We start from the raw sequence: 17,440 nt of genomic DNA, 5'->3' as shown, positions 1-17,440 counted from the left end.
GTTTGAATGCTTAGATGGTTATTTTAAAAATGTGGCAACATATTATGATAATTAAGCTAATTGTAGCATATAAGTTTCTTGGAGGAACTAACCCCTCATGTAGTAATATTAATAGACAACATGTATCCAAAGGATTATTGTAAATCACAACTACAAACCAACCATGTGTAGCTAAGGGATCAAGTGTCACAATCAAGGAAATGGGATGCCCACAACTATTATAGCCAAAACATTTAGCTATAAATTTACCCATCAATAATAATCACTAATGTCCTATAGAATAGAAAAGGAATCTCACATTAATAGATAATGGAAAACACTAAAACATTCCTTCTATTGCATGCACTATATCATTTGTTTGTACATGACAATAATTATGTTTCTCTAGCAATAACATAAGAATTGTATTAGGATGCTATGCTTTGGAGATTCATTCAAGTGAAGTTTCCTATTTATATTTTCAAAATAAAAACATTTTCCTTACTATTTAATAAGAATACGTTCATAATTGTAATCTAGGTTGTTAGGAGTTCAATTGGTTAAGGACAAATAGGATTAGTTGGATAAAACTAAGTCATATATTGAAGATTCTAAAAAATAAAACAACGGTAATTTTTATAAATCACAATCAAAAGTAGTTCTCTTTCAATCAATGTTGATTTGGATGCGAGTGTATGAAGGGTAAAAATGATTATTTGATATTTTTGTAAGGTATAGGACTACAACAACCCAAACAAGGGCCCACTTGAGGTAACACTATGACTTTATCATTAGTATTAGTGTAGGGAAAAAGTGAACCACACCAACAAGAAAATAACAACCTCTAAGGGACTCACATAGATGACATTGAATGTGTCACAAAGTTCGTACAAAAAGTGCAGAGCTATGAATATGAGTCCCAAATAGGTTTTTAGACTAAACAAATGAACAACAAAAAGGGAAAATGACTATAACGACTAAATAATAGAAGGAAAGGAAAGAAAGGAAAGAAAGATCTCACAACCAGCCCAAGATTGAAGCCTCCAACAATAAGCTCTTTGCCCATGAAATATGCACACAAGAAAGATAGGAAAAATGTTGGGGCTATATAGGAGTTTGCCTCGGTCAAAGCCTTGCTTTGGTTTTTCCACCTCCATAGACAACCAAATAGATAGATTTGGATAAAACAATAAATCAATAACGTAATAGAAACAAATCACAATTAATCGAGGAAAACCCCTATTATGAGAAATACAATGATAAAATAGAAAACATAAATGATTTGATAGATAAGGGATGTGATAAATCCCAAGATTCTGAAAGACGAGATAAATAGATAGAGAGATACTATGAAAGATGCTTGAGGAAGCCAAGAGTGTTATGTGAGATTGTTATAGAAAGTTAGAGAGAGCAAGAGAAAATTTGTGAGAGCCAAGAGAGACTTCATGAAGGAACTAGAGAGATTATGTCAAGAATTAAGAGGGATCAAATGGAAAGAAAAGATAGATTTAAAAGAGAGAATGGGAGGGAAAAAGAGGGTTGGTGAGCTGTTTCAGAAGATTTTGAGTTGTCTCCATTGATTTGGGTAGGTGACAAGTGTCGAAACACTCAGAACCAACATTTGAACGTTAAGATTTCATAGGGACAAATGTGCGATGCATGTGTCCACATGTCGTGCTAGTGTCCAGACGAATCACTCTTAAAATGATAGGTGATAAGAGAAACACACAACCAATGCAAAACTGACACTAAAGGATAGTTGTTGGAAAGGTGTCTTGAGCATCCTAAGAGGGAAAAGGTTGATTCCAGGGTTAAACTGATCCTACTTAGATGCTAGGGGAATGGACACTAAAGTTGCTACAAAAGTGTAGGTGAAATTGCAAAGGGGTATGCAATTTTTGACCCTGCATTTTGCCCCCAATTTAGCAGGCTTATGAATCAACATGAATATGCATGCTAATAGAAATATATTGAACATAAAATAACAAGATTCTAAAAGGATATTGTAGAGGAAGCAAACAAATATTCAAACTAAGTGAGTATGCCCCCGACCTGAAGACCTACAAAACAAAGCATTAGATAGAAAATCCTACACAAGGAAATGAGGTTAGAACATGAGAGAAACAAATTTGGAGGGTTACAACATGATAAACATAAATACAAACAAGAACATAGATAGAACACACATGAAAGCACATAGCAAACAAACTAAAATATTTGATTCAACAAAGTGAAAGACCTCAATCTAAAAGTTTGTCTCAACATTATGTGTCGCCCCTAAAATACAAGAACAATAGATAGAGAAATTCTAAAAAGGAGAGAAAAATTGTAAGGATTTATTGCTTCAAGAAAGAATACACCCAAAAGTCAGAGAAGAAACTAAAGTCGAAGAGATGGTACATAATCTAGACACTAACTTGCTCTGTAGCTAGCAGTCATGTAGATGGTAATGAATAAAAAGATAGATCACAGTCTAGCAAGTTGTGTTATGCCAGGTGATAAAAGATAAGTAGGACTAACCTTGCTATGAGGGAAAGCCACTACCAAAAGATAAGTAGAACCAACCTTGCTACGAAGGAAAACCACTACCAAAAGATAAGTAGAACCAACCTTGCTATGACAAAAATCCACTACCAAAAGATATGATACTTGATGGAGCCAATTTTTCTTGTGGAAGAGAGCCACTACTGATAGAGGTAAATTCATGTTATATATGACCAACCTTATTGTAGACACCTAAAAATGTCTCATTAATTCTACACTAATTATTCGTCTATTTAATTAAGAAAATCTCTAATTATTTAATTAAACTAACTATTTCTTCTAAACATTGCCCTTCAACACTTCTAATTATTCTATTTCTATTCTCAAATCATTTTAATTAGTTAACCATATCTCAATTATTAATTAAATATCAATTATTTAATTAATTGCAACCTTTTCCTTAGTTAAATAATCTTTATTATTTAATTAATTCTATTTCCTAAGTTTAAATAATTTCATTTAAATTATTTAAATTAATTAACTAAATTCCTCCAAATCCCCAAATTCTAATTCCAATTAATATCATTTAATTTCATCTCATTTCTCCCAAATTGGAATTTCAATTAATTTAATATAATTCCAAATCATCAAATTCACATTTCTGCAAATTTGAATTTCAATTAATTTTATGTGCATTTCAGCATTCGAATGACCAAATTCAAATCCAAATTGAAAATGAAAATCAAATTCAATTTCAAATTCCTACAACACATGCTAAAATCAAAACTAATTGATCAAATCAGTTAACTCAGTTAACTCATCAATCATCCTTTTCAACTCAAAATCAATTCAATCTTCTAATCAATCAATTCAGTCATCTCCCCAATCTATTCAATTCACTAATCAATCAAGTGAGTTGACTAATCCATCTATTCAGTTCACTCTTCAATCTATTAAGTTCACTCCTCAGTCAATTCAGTTAACAAATCAATCAATTGAGCTCACTGATCAATCAATTTCACTTGTTTATCAATCAACACTTGAGTTCTATTTCTCACCTGCTTTGTGTTGAAAATCTATAAATTCAACCTCTTTTCATCATTTCAATCTAGCCTTTTTAGAATCACAAAATCAAAGTCTTCAAAGTATTTGTATGCAAGAAATTGGTGCAATACCTGAGAGCCACCAACCACTCAAATTGGAGAAGCACAATGGAAGCAAAGATGCAGAATGAGGGAGTTTCTATTTAATGCATTTCTCATTTCTTGTATTGATTTTCATTGATTATGTTTGATGTTTGTTAATTAGTTGAGAATTGGTGATTCATTCTTATTTGCTAATTAGTTTAATACATTTATGACATTCAGGCATAGAAACAATGGTGAACCCGACGTGAATCTACTCTAACCTTCATTTTTACTGTTTTGACAAAAATTGTAGATCCGTACGTGCACAGGAAACTAGATATCGCAATTGCATACACAAAAATTTACAATTGCCAATAACGTATCACAATTGCTATTACATCATATCACAATTGATTAGATATCATATCGCAATTTCTCTAAAGGATTGCGAATAAAAAAAAAATTGTGTCGTTTTTGAATGATTTTGTCTTGCACATCTGGCCTTGAAATTTTGTCGAATTCTGGAAAAGTTGATTTCTGCACATAAAATGTATCTAATCCAATGGTAGGAAAGGTGACATTCTGAATTTCAGGTGCAAGAAAGGCAAAGCAGAATAGGGGACAACAAAAGGCTTATCAAAGACTTCTAAAGGCTGAAAGGGAGCTACGTGAAATCGAAGAAAAAAAGGAGATCGCTCAATATCATAGAACCATCCATCACTTTTTAACCAAATACAAATTATTTGACGAAATTTATGTGTTGGCTCGCGTAGTGTGGAACAATATTATTTTAGAATAACTCTTCTATCTTTTGTCTTTTTCTTATGTTTTTCTGTTAAAAGTTAAAAAAAAAAGTCGCAATTGCTATCATATCATATCACAATTGATTAGTCATCATATTGCAATTGATTAGTCATCATGTCGCAATTTCTTACACAGTAATTCACAATTGATGATTTATCATTTCACATTTGATATGATATCAATTCACATTTGATTAGTAGTTTAGTCGCATTTGATAGATTGAGTTTTTTATTTTCTATTATGTTGCAGTTTTGGTTTTTACCAGGATATCTTTTTGTCTGTGAAAAGACAGAACTCTATAACCTGAAAATTAGGCTGGATAGCCCACCGTGTGTTGACTAACATTATTATTTTTTGGTAGGGGTAGCCTAGAAACACTTCTTTTTTGTGCTTTAATAAAAGAACAAAACAAATTTCATTATTGCTATGCTGGTTAAAATGAACACCATGTTTGTGTGGAGCAACATCTCCACTTAGAATAGAAAATCATTGCAATGGAAGGTTAAAAAAGAACTTTGTTTTTTGTGTCTTCGAGGAGATAGGTATTATGCTCTCCCCTTCAATGGGTGATCAGAAAACCAAACTCTCTTCTTTCATGTTTTCCTTTTTTTTTGGCAATTAAATCCTTTAGAAGGCATGCCCTCCCGAGTTGCCCTTAGGGCGCCATTAAGGCCGGTGAGAGGGGAACAACCTAAGTGGCAACGACTAAAGCCAAGTAATCCAAGCCACTATAAATAAATGTGTATGTGATGAAAATCATATGCGACGAGTGTTACATGCTGTCACAATGGTGTTATGCCTCCCGTAGTGCCTATACGGTACGTTAAAATCTGTAGAGCATAACCTCTACAGACTGGGAGACCTCCCTCTATGGAGTGTAAAACACTGCTGATTGTGACCACTCGAACGGAACCCTATCTAAACACCATAGAAATTAGAAGCCAAGTTGAGTCAGTAACCAGACACTTGTTTTATCACAGTGCAAGGGCAGGGAAGAATCTGCCCCTAAGACACTCACCATAAATCTCCCAGGATAACGGACCAATTGAGGAGCAGTCTTCTTTGATCTAATTTTCGAAAAAAGGTAAAAAAACGGCGCACCTTAGGGTGTGACACGTTTGTTTAAGCTGACAAAGTATCAAGATGTGGGTTGTGGTATTACTTGTGACCTTTTGACCTTAGGAGAATCTTCTTGATATGCTATCGAATTGCCCAAATACAACAAAAACAAAATGGGGTCTTGAAAAAGATTCCAACATTCATGGGAATTTGAAAAAGTTCCTTAAACAATCATTCTTTTCATGGTATTATCCTCTTTGATGTGCCTGTTGTGTCCTTTGCTACATTCAAACATTTTAGTAAATACCAAAAACAAAGTGGAATCTCAACCAATTTTTTGTCAAAAACATCAACACGATCAAAACCCCTCAACAAGTCAAGTTTCAACATCAACATCAAATCAAACTTTTGCAACATTCTAGAAATGAAGAAAACATCTTACACATTGTGATCTTAGGTTCAAACCAATCAAGAAAACATCATGGATTGGCATTATGCAATTCATAGGGAAGGTGAAGAATTCATCCCTTCCATTCCTATTCCATTGCCATCCATAGAAACACTAGCTCAACAAATCAATACTTTGCAACAACAAATGAGAGACATGACTAGTCCTAGCAACCATAGGGGCTGGTTAGAAAATATGATGAGGGAGGTGATAACCATGAGGGAATCATTATCAAGCTAACCTTTTTCTTCTTGTGAGACAATTCAAACATGCCAATCTTCATTCTTCAACAAAATCATTCCTACCTCAGTTCAACCAACATTAGAGTCATGTCAACCTTCTTTCAACCCAACATATGAATCATACCAATCATATCAACCCAACACTGAAAGTACCTCTTTCAACCAAAATCAAACCTTTTTCGACCAAAATCAAGCCTCTTTCAACCAAAATCAAACCTTTTTCGACCAAAATCAAGCCTCTTTCAACCAAAATCAAACTCCTTTCAACCAAAATCAAACATCTTTCAACCAAAATCAAACCCCATTCAACCAAAGTCCAAATCAAAATTCACACCAACCCAACATTCAAACTCCTTTCAACCAAAATCAAATCTCTTTCAAACAAAGTCCAAGTCAAAACTCATTCAACTTAAATCAAACCTCTTTCAATCAAAATCATACTCCTTTCAACCAAAATCAAATCCCTTTCAACCAAAGTCCAAATCAACCACATCTATCCACCATTTCATCATCCTCTAAGGTTACACAAGACCAATCCACACTATCTTCATCCAATAGCACAATATCCCAAGGGCTATCCATAGCACAAATCCAATCTAATCCAAGTCATTATTCAAAGAGTCTCATTCAAGATCCTTTCTCATCAAGTCAAAAGGTTGAAACCTTCCAAGAATCTCCCATGAATATCCAAACTCCTTCCCCATGTCAGGAGGACAATCCAAAATAAGAAGGAATCAGTAATGAAATAAATCAAGATCAAGAACAAACCTTTTCATCCTACCCAGTTTTTTATGAAGACTCCACCTATCAAGAATCTTATGATGATCCCCTCATTCTTTTCTATTCCACTCATAATAACACCCTTATTTTGAAAGAGAAAGATGTTCTTTCAAGTACCATCCAACATCTACCTCCTAAACAAGACCCCATTATCATTTCTCCTAGTCTCCCTCATGATTCCAATACACAAGTTGTTCATGAACCCCTTATCAATGAAATCACCAATCTAGATCATACTACACAGGACAACTTGTCAACAATGGTATGTGCACCATCATCAAATGCCAATGTCATGACAGAAACAAACATAACACCAGCTAATGAAATCAACACCCATATTATTACATCATCTTCTTCAAGCACAAGCATAACACTAGCTAATGAGATCAACACTTGGTTGGATTCATCATTCTCTTCAAGTGCATCAATAAAAACATGCATAGCACCCACTCATATCACAACTTCGAAACCATAATATATTTTCCTCATACACCCACACTTGAAAGACTGGGGGCAAGAAGATTTACTACAACTGAATTGGTTTGAAAGACTCCCAGCCGCATATCCTATTGAAAAAGATAGGTTCATCCAACTCTTCAAACAAAGACCAATGAATTATCTACACAAAGTTCATACGGACTCAATAACAACATGCACCTAAAAATATATTACATCTAAGGGTGGGTTCATTTCAATTTTCAGTACTGCATTTGCATATTTCTTTACTGCATTGCATATCTCCATTTCAAAGTGCATCATAGTTGCTTGCATATCACCATTGCACAACATATAGATGCATATCATTATTGCTTTCTCATATAGTTGTATCAATAAGTCAAACACTTGTATGCACTAAAAGGAACACACACTCCTATCTCTGAAACCTTTCATGCCTTTAATCTAATTAGTGCATTTCAGAATGAAAGACACACACACACTCACACACACACTCATCCTTGTTCGAATAGGAACTGAATTTTTGTCATGCATCCTGCATTAGCATAACTCATATAAAAAATGCATTGTCTCCATCACATTATGCATCATCATGTAAGGTATGCATACTTGGGGGTATAACTGAAAAAAATCTAAACATTCGAAAAATGATCTTGAAAAAATCCTAAAAAATACAAAATGATCTTGAAAATATCCTAAAAAATAAAAAATGATCCTGAAAAAATCCTAAAAAAAAAAAAAAAGATTCTGAAAAAATTCTAAACATTTGAAAAATGATTCTAAAAATCCAAAAACACTCGAAAAACGATCCTGAAAAAATCCTAAAAAAATAAAATATGATCCTGACAAAATCCATCAAATATAAAAAAAATAAATCAAAAACAAAAATCCAAAACCATTAAAAAACTAGCAATAAATTGTCTCGCAAGAATCCAACACCCTAGCAGATATCCATCAAACACTTCACACAAAGTTAAACAAAGGATACACCTATCTTGCCAAAATGTCTGCAATCAAACTGATCAATTGTCTAATCTATCGAATTACTATCAACGTGATCAACATCTTGTCTTAAACAGAATCGGTACACTCGAAACCAGACAGGTCAGTCATGAACGGGGTCCAAAACTTCTGAAACCAGACATTATCAAAATCACATCAAGCAATCACATGAAGACACAAATCAGTATGGCTGCTGCATTTTGTTCTAGTTGGTTTATCTTTTATCAATTGGCGAAGATCATTGCTTTTAGCTACTCAAGGATGTCCAAAAAGTGACTAGAGGAGCCATGATGGGCATGGTCCTTTTCTTTGTTTTTTGTTTGTGGTTTGAACCAATGAAGTTCCTAGGCAATTGCTTTAGTGGGTGTTTGTGATAGGAGCATCAACTTGTGAATGCCACACATACCTCGACCCCTAGCGCTATTCCCAGAATGGAGGGTTCATTCCTTGTCTGCTACGTGTTTGTTTCTTTGCAATGAGATATCTATACATCTCGGTTCCTTATACCCTGATGTAATAAGCTTCATTATTATATAATAAGGCTCAATGATGAAAATGTATGGCACTATGAATAAGGAAAAGAAGACTATTCACCATCAATCAAAACATCAATCATATCATTTCATTTTTCTAATCTCATCATGCTGATTGTCACTTCATATCATTCTCTCATCAAGCATTTTTCTACGTGATCATTCTTTACAATCATTCTTTCATCTAACATGATCTCTCTCATCACTTAATTTCAATCTTTTCATCTATAATTCTATCATTTTCTCATATCAACTATTCTATCTATCGATCAATTATTCCTCACCTTCATCATATTTTATCATTCGACCAATTTTTATCTATCTTCATCTTATACATGATGCATCCTTCCTGAAACCAGATGTTTTTTTATCTATCTTTGTCCTATACAGGATTAGACCTTCCTGAAACCAGATAGACTAGTCTTATACATGATGTATCCTTCCTAAAACCAGACGGTTTGATCATTTTTTGTCTTATACAAGACGTGTCCTTCCTAAAACCAGACTTTATCTTTATCAAATCAATCCTATCAATCTTATCTACAAATCATTCTAACCATTTCTTTTATCCAATAAAACTCATTAATCATTCTTCATTGTCCATCTAACATTCTTCTTCTTTCGAGAGATCATTCATGTCTTCAATGCACAAACAATCTCACGAGGGGACATTATACCCCAGTGTCACTGAGGCATACTAGGGCATAAATTTTTCATTTTATTTGAAACAACGTCATTTCGACATTGTCTCAAAGAGGGGAAAATGTAGACACCTAAAAAATGTCTCATTAATTCTACACTAATTATTCATCTATTTAATTAAGTAATTCTCTAATTATTTAATTAAACTAACTATTTCTTCTAATCATTGCCCTTCAACACTTCTAATTATTCTATTTCTATTCTCAAATCATTTTAATCAGTTAACCATATCTCAATTATTAATTAAATATCAATTATTTAATTAATTGCAACCTTTTCCTTAGTTAATTAATCTTTATTATTTGATTAATTCTATTTCCTAAGTTTAAATAACTTCATTTACATTATTTAAATTAATTAACTAAATTCCTGACCCGTTCATGGGTTCCCCAAGGTTAATCCTGCTAGTGACTGTCTGGATAGAGAGACGGTTAAATGGTCAAAACCAGAGAAGGGGTGGGTGAAAATAAATTTCAATGGAGCATCAAAAGGCAATCCAGGGATCTCAGGAGTGGGATGTGTGGCTTGTGATGATGAAGAAAAGGTCCCGTGCAAGGGGGCTAGAAGACTTCAAGACGACACTAATAATAAGGTGGAAGTTCAGGAGGCTCTACTTGCAGTTGATTTAGCAGCTAATCTAAAGGTGTCGAAATTACATTTAGAGGGTGATTCCCAAATTGTTTTCCACGCTTTGGTTAAAGGACACACTATGTGTTGGAAATTAAACAAATATGTAAATATAATAAGTGAAAAACTAAAAATGTTCAATAATTATTGCATCTTACACGTGAACAGAGAGGGAAACACTCTTGCAGATGAGCTATCAAATGAAGCATGTGGCCTCGAGCCAGGAGAGGTGAGGTGGCCGAATGACAAAAACAAAAGTATTAAATAGAGTTAAGACACATTGCCAAGTTGGTATGACATTAAATTCAAATCCCTTGTCAGAAGCTGGCTTTTTTCCCGTGCAAGTGTGAGTTAATGAGCAGTTATTGCGACATGCTCCGAATTGGTGGCGATGGTGGAGAGCCATGCATTAAATGCCAATTTCATAATTCCCGCATTGATAATGAATAGACCTGGAAAGTTGGTGAAACCGGTTTCAAATCTGGTTTTATCATAAATCTCTGTAATTTTTCAGAAAGCTCAAAAATGGAAGCTAATTTCACCTTGGAATCTTCCAAACTGTTGCCAGCATTTCGTGGTCCTGTTCCATCAAAGAAACTCGAGAGAATGTTTCTCGTTAAAGATCCACTGCTTTTAAAAGAAGTTCAGCTGGTTTTAGGAGAAGAGGTGGCTGTCATTGGTCACCGTTATGGGTCTAGAGAAGACATCTACTCACTGCTTATGGCTTGGGGTCTAGAGCTGGGACACACAATTGAAGAGGTGCGAAAAGTGTTGCAAAGACTAATTCTAGGGGAATATCTGTTAAATTTGGAATCCTTACTAGAGTGGGTGGTGTCGGGATGGGGATTTAATCTTGCAAAAGGTATCCCGAAGGCAAATGAGGAGATGAGGGTGCATCACTTGCGCATTCAGTTTCTTCGACGCCATGAGGAAGTTAAATTGTGTTTCAAGGATGGCGCAAAGAGAGGCTTGGAAGGGCTTTTAATCTTCATCTAGATTATGGACATAGAAGTTGTGATCAAGCAGGAGGGTGGTGGGAGAGCGGTGGAGAACGTGAGCCCTAGGAGGGCGGGATGGCAGGGTGGTTTCTCCGAGCCGACAAGGTGCAATGAGTAAGAAGGAAGAAGGAAGAAGGAGGCGAGAACATGCCGAAAGAGGAGGCTCTTGCTGTAATTGGGTGGTTGGTGAATCGAGTGCCTTAGCTGCAAGAGGCATGAAGGAGGAATCATGAATAGGTTATTACAAGCACGATACCCATAGGTGCCATTTTTCTTTACTCTCTTTTTCAGTTAATTTTACAGTTGAACTTTAAACTTCAAGTTGAAATACCTATTTTTTGACAGGCAAGATGTAATAAGTTTTTTCGTACTTTTAAGTATGGGGGGTGGATGTGTGGGTGCTGGTTACTGGTTTTGAAATCCATCTTTTGGGAGGGTGGTGATGGCAGTGTCATGGATGTCTTGTTTTGGGAGCTTTTTGATAGTTCATTATCTTTCCGAAGTTGTAATGTTTATATCTCAATTAAATAAAAATATATATTTTACCGATAAAAAAATTAACTAAATTCCTCCAAATCCCCAAATTCTAATTCCATATAATTCCATTTAATTTCATCTCATTTCTCCCAAATTGGAATTTCAATTAATTTCATCTAATTTCAAATCATGAAATTCACATTTCCCCAAATTTGAATTTCAATTAATTTCATGTGCATTTCAGCATTCGAATGACCAAATTCAAATCCAAATTGAAAATGAAAATGAAATTCAATTTCAAATTCCTACAATACATGCTAAAATAAAAAATGATTGATCAAATCGGTTAACTCAATTAACTCATCAATCATCCTTTTTAACTCAAAATCAATTCAGTCTTCTAATCAATCAATTCAGACTTCTAATCAATCAATTCAGTCATCTCCCCAATCTATTCAGTTCACTAATCAATCAAGTGAGTTGACTAATCCATCTATTCAGTTCACTCTTCAATCTATTAAGTTCACTCCTCAATCAATTCAGTTAACAAATCAATCAATTGAGTTCATTGATCAATCAATTTCACTTGTCTATCAATCAACACTTGAGTTCTATTTCTCACCCCCTTTGTGTTGAAAATCTATAAATTCAACTTCTTTTCATCATTTCAATCTAGATTTTTTAGAATCACAAAATCAAAGTCTTCAAAATATTTGTATGCAGGAAATTGGTGCAATACCTAAGAGCCACCAACCACTCAAATTGGAGAAGCACAATGGAAGCAAAGATGTAGAATGAGGGAGTTTCTATTTGAATGCATTTTTTATTTCTTGTATTGATTTTCATTGATTATGTTTGATGTTTGTTAATTAGTTGAGAATTGGTGATTCGTTCTTATTTGCTAATTAGCTTAATACATTTATGACATTCAGACATAGAAACACTTACTATCGAGGGAGACCACTATATATAAGATCAATTTTGATAAGAGACACAAAGGGAAAAGATAGACAATCACAACATCATTCAACAAATAGATGGTCACCACAACGGGAAAGAGATAGACACACACCATTGCGGGTAAAAAAGAGTCACATCATATGATAAGAATGCACAAAAGAGTGGAATATATAAAAGAACAAGATCAAGGTAAACCTTGATATCACTTGTTATGCAAAGAAGAAGAAGAAGGTGTATCAATGGATGAAGAATTGATGTCATTTGATTGATGAGTTTGTTTTATTTTATCCTTCAAGGCCTTGCATTCACTTGTGGAATGGCCAATGTATGCAAAAAAATAATGTTTTTATTTATCATCTTTATGAAACTTCTTATGTTTAGGATGAGGAAGAGTAATTAAGAAGGCTATAAGAAGCCTCAACAAAATATGCTCTTCTTAGATAAAAAATGAGGAGAAGGAAGCAAACCTTTCTCTTGTGGAGAGAATTTTGAGTGCTCACAAGGAGAAGACAAGGACATTAGACAATGGAGTAAATGAAGACAAAAGAGAAGCTTGGTAACTTAAATCCACTGTAAAAGAGCATAATTTCAGTTCCAAAGAGACCTTAAATCCTTGTTCCATTCACCCAGGACCATTTCCTTCATATCCATGCCTAGAAAGAATATTGAAACCTAGACCATAACACGATTTCAACTCCTCAAGATAGGGAGGATCATCATTAATGGCATAGCTAATAGCACTAACATTATCTTGTGATATAGAAGAATAATTTGTTGGCATTTGATGTTTCAGTGATGCTCCGGTGAAGATTGGTGGTTCCTGATGCTTGCAGATTCTTAAGAGTTGTCATTGATGGCAACTCAACCTCTTGATTTGATCCGGTATGAAGTTTTGGCTAACCAGATGTCTTGGATAACGTATTCCTGGACTAGGATTGTCAGTGCAGTGTAGTATACAGTTTTTTCATTTCTGGTGAAGCAGATTTTGGTTTTGATGATCAGTGATTAGTTGGATGGGTATATGGAGAAGATTATCATGGCAATCCACCCTTCCGTGTTAATTCCTATGCCTGTTTGAAGATCCGATATCTGGTAGAGTAGTAAAGTAGAGCATTCTTCATGTTTGGTGGTGTATCGCATGTTCAGATTCTTTAAGTTGATTCAGGTGATTGGAAATGTGTTTGGGGCGATATGTGAGACCTATATGAAGCATGTGATTTTGTATTTTGGGTTTGGAATATGGTTTGGTAATAGATCTAAGCCGACTTCTAGCTACACATTTCATTTTTGATATTTTGTGAGGCTGACTTGTGGGAGATTAATTTTGCTAGTCCGGATATATAAGATCATTTTAGATGATGCATTTGGGGTGTGATATGGTGTGATAGACTATTTTGAAGTGATTGAGCATAGTTTCACATGCACATGTTGATCTTGGTTGATCTGGTAAGCAGTTGCAGAGCAGATAAGCAGATTAGTTGTAGTGGATCATTTTGCACTTAACTGAAACTGATTTTTGGCATAATCAGATTCTATTTTATAGTTCACTATGTATTGTAATTAATTTGTAATCTCTTGTAAGGCAGTGAGCCTTCCTCCGAGGTTGTTTCTCTATTTTTGTAACTTGAGAAGTGAGCTCTAGACAGAGTACCAGAATGCAAGTGTATTCCGCTTAAGTAATATTGTTTTGCTACTGGCCATAGTGGAATAATATTGTGGGTTCAAATCCCACCGTGGTTTTTCCCTTTTGGGTTTCCACATAAAAATATTGGTTTTATGGTTTCATGGTTACTTGTTTTGTGTTGCTGCACTTTACTTTCTTTCTTATACATCTGATGGTTAAAGAATCAGAATAACAAGTTTAAAATTTGCAGAACACTAATTCAACCCCCTCTTAGTGTTCCCTGATTCCAACAATTAGTGTCAGAGCCTAGTTTCTCTGAGGAAGCCTAACTGCTTGAGGAAGGTCTGGGAGATTGAAGCTATGGATTCCAGTTTGTAGAGACAACTTCGTGTGGCATTTGAGGATCTTGATGCAACAAGAAATGAAATATGTTCCTTAAAGAGAAACTTGAATGCAACTGAAGACTTCATTAAATATTTGAAAGAACAAGTCGACACTTCAAGATAAAAGAGGAAAGAGCTGATGGATAAGCTGAAGGAGAAATAGGAGAAAAGCATTGAAGACCAAAGCAAAACTGATGAATGTGAAAATCTTGCTAGAGAGAATGTTGTACCGAAGAGTGAGATGCAATCCATTGTGATGAAGCTGACTAAGGAGATTGAAGACCGGAAGAAGAAAGAAGAAATTTTGACTCAATCATTGAAAGACAGATCAGATGAATGCTACAACCTTAACTATGAGAATGATCAGCTGAAGCTTGAGTTGATGCGATCAAGGAATGATGGACAAGAACTTGAAAGACAGATTGTTTCCTTAAGAGATGAACTTTCTACAATAGATGAATACAAAGACAAATTTAATGCTAGCTCAGAAAGGCTTGATGAGATGTTGGATAGTCAGAGACATGGAAAAGACATGTGAGGACTTGGATATGAGAAAGGAGAATCATCAGGTTCTGGATAGAGCAATGCAAAGCCTAATCATTAGAAGAGCAAGAATCCTCCGGTAAAGACAACCTAATGCTTATAAATTCAATGGCAGATGTTTCACTTGAAATAAATTTGGTCAGATGGAAAATCAATGCAGAAATATGATGAATAATGGAATGAATAATGTGAACAATGGTCCTACCTTTACCTGTCAATGTTTCATATGCAACAATTTTGGTCACAAGTCAAATATGTGCAGAGCAATAATGAATAATTTTTAGAACAAGAGATGTTATGCTTGTGGGATGTTTGGACATATCTCTAACCAATGTAGGATGAGACCAAATCAGATGAATTTCAAACCTATGCAGAGAAATGTTATTTGCCATGCATGCAACACACAAGGTCACATTGCAAAAGAAAGAATATTGGTCTAGTAAACAAGAACAAATCAGATGAGAAAGGCAAAGAAAAAGTTAGATGAAATCAAAGATCAAAATAAGAAGATGTGGGTTAAGAAAGATGATTCTAATATGCAGAATGGATCCACACTTGAATCCACTGATGGAACCCCATTCGGTAACTAGGGCTTTTTGGCCTTAGGGAGAGTTTTACATGTTGATTCATGGAACCCCTTCTTCGGTGATCTATAACCGACTCTGAAAGGTTGTAGAAGGTTTAAATCATGTATGCAAACGTTATCTGGAAGATCTGATGGAGATTTGAGGCTCTGGTAAGCGATTTCATGAAAATCAAGGTAACGGGTTGAAGCATTTATTACAATGCAAAATTAGGTTTCCAGAGATTAAAAAGGCATTTCAAAGGTTTATTTTTCACAATGCGATCAAGAAAAAAGAGCATCACAATGAAGAGAGGAGATTTGGTGATCTAAATCGAGCTTGTAGCGATCTGAAAGTGATTCATTACACCCAATTGAAACAAAAGGTATTTGTCTATTTTGCGAAGCTATCCATTTTCAAACCATAGATTCATAATGGCATCAACATCCAAAATTGATACCTCATTGGTTGTTGAGATTAAGGATAGGGATAGACCTATTTTTAAGAGACCTCATTGGTTGTTGAGATTAAGGATAGGGATATACCTGTTTTTAAGAAACACCCCTTAAAGTTTGTTGAAGATGATCCAGAAGGAGCATTTTATTTGGTACCCTACTATGTTCTTCACAATGAGGATATGAGGGCATACATCCATTGTGATCTTGAGGAGCTTGGCAGTGTTGATATGTTGTCCCTGTACAACAAACATTTGGCAGATAACTTGGGAAACCTTAAATTAGAATATCATAATCTTCAAGTCAAGGTTTTTGTGCAGTTCATCCATTTCCCGCTTTTGATGAAGCCGAATGGATCCAGTACATCCTTAGCCAAGTCCATGATGAGTTCATGTGGCTTAATAGGCCCTATAAGATCATTAAGCAGACAATTCAAGCTGTGACATGCCTGATTGAAACAAGTGAAGTACCTAGTTTGAGAGATGTATCAAATAACACTGTAATAGCCACTATCGGTTCAAAGTTTGACAAGAGAGCAATGACTATTAGTGACATCATGGAGCATGATGTCCGATTTGCATCAATGGTGGTTGGTTATAAAATTGATCAATGAAGCAGACAAAATTTGGTCTCCGGGACTGTAATATTTTCAGCATATCAGATTCTTAAGGAAGATAAGAGGTATGATCTATGCATAGTCCTTTTGAGTGAACTGATGAGTAACTTGAAGAAGATTAAATGGGAAAAGAAACATACTTTCAAGTACGTGTCTCTTCTTATTTGCTTGGCATTATATATTTTGAATGAGATCCTCAATATAAAAGAGAAGGTTCAATGGGCCTATGATAAACTAGTGGCAATGCAGATAAAGCAAGGGTTATGGGGCATAGGTGATTCTACAATGAGAATATACGCATTATGGGGCTATTTCAAGACCTTTCAGGCCTCCATGAAAGCCCGAGAAAGATTCCCTAAGGAGATTTTAGAGAAGTATGAGCAGACAATTTGCTTCATAGTTGATAAAGATCAATGCCATATGGAAGTGGTTGAGCCAAGGATATTTTGGATCATGCCCATGGGATATGAAATTGATTCGGTTACGCTTGAAGCATATGCTCAAAATCTATTGAGCTATCATGTAGATCCTAAGGAAGAAATATTTGGCACCTTTAAGGAGGACTTAAGCCTACACAA

Source organism: Cryptomeria japonica, chromosome 6 (genome assembly GCF_030272615.1).
Source record: "Cryptomeria japonica chromosome 6, Sugi_1.0, whole genome shotgun sequence".
In the NCBI taxonomy this organism is placed as follows: domain Eukaryota; kingdom Viridiplantae; phylum Streptophyta; class Pinopsida; order Cupressales; family Cupressaceae; genus Cryptomeria; species Cryptomeria japonica.
This window is presented reverse-complemented; position numbering follows the sequence as displayed.